This window comes from Solanum tuberosum, unplaced genomic scaffold, assembly GCF_000226075.1.
Source record: "Solanum tuberosum cultivar DM 1-3 516 R44 unplaced genomic scaffold, SolTub_3.0 scf00254, whole genome shotgun sequence".
Classification (NCBI taxonomy): domain Eukaryota; kingdom Viridiplantae; phylum Streptophyta; class Magnoliopsida; order Solanales; family Solanaceae; genus Solanum; species Solanum tuberosum.
Genome location: NW_006239174.1, coordinates 650,479 through 651,501, shown reverse-complemented (window position 1 = coordinate 651,501; position 1,023 = coordinate 650,479).

Below are 1,023 nucleotides of genomic sequence, written 5' to 3'. Positions count from 1 at the left end.
ACATAATCAACCGCAACAAGAATATACTTCATCCCATGTGAACTCACAAATGGACCCATGAAGTTAAGGCCCCAAACATCAAACAACTCGATCACCAATATCAGATTCATAGGTAGCTCTTGCCTCTTTGAAATTCCTCCTTCTATTTGGCAACGATCACAAGACTTGGCGAAATTATGAGCATCTTGGTGGATGGTAGGCCAATAATACCCACACTGCAATATTTTATGAGCAGTCTGAATACCACTATGATGCCTACCAACAGTCGATGAATAACATTCCTCTAGTATACTCATCATCTCAACCTTAGGAACACAGCGACGAATAATCCCATTAGCACAAATACGGATCATCCCAAAATAACTTCTTCATATCATGCATAAACTTTTTCCTTTGGTGAAATGACAAATCTGATGGAGCCAGATCACTTGCCAAGTAGTTAGCAAAATCTGTGAACCAAGGAATAAGATCATAAGAAGCAACCAATACCTGTTCGTTTTGAAATGAATAATTAATTTCAGCCCCATCACCTAGCTTGAGCATAGCTTTTTCCTCTAATATAGACAACTGATCGGCAACTTGATTTTCTGTCCCCTTTCTTTCTTTTACCTCAAAATCGAACTCTTGCAGCAACAATACCCATCTGATGAACCTCAGTTTTGCATCCTTTTTAGCCATCAGATACCTCAATGCAGAATTGTAGTATGTACTATGACTTTTGTACCAAGCAAGTAGGATCGAAATTTCTCGAATGTGAAAACCACAGTAAGGAGTTCTTGTTCAGTCACTGTATAGTTCTTTTAAGCCACATTAAGCACTTTGATGGCATAGTAAATCAGATGAAAAATCTTCTCTCGCCTCTGTCCCAATACCACACCAAGCGCCACTCCACTCGCATCACTCATCACATCAAACGGTTACCCCCAATCCGGTGAAATAATGATAGGTGCGGAAACTATCCTTGCTTTCAACTCTCCAAATGCTCACAAACAAGCATCATCAAAATCAAACTTACACTCCTTT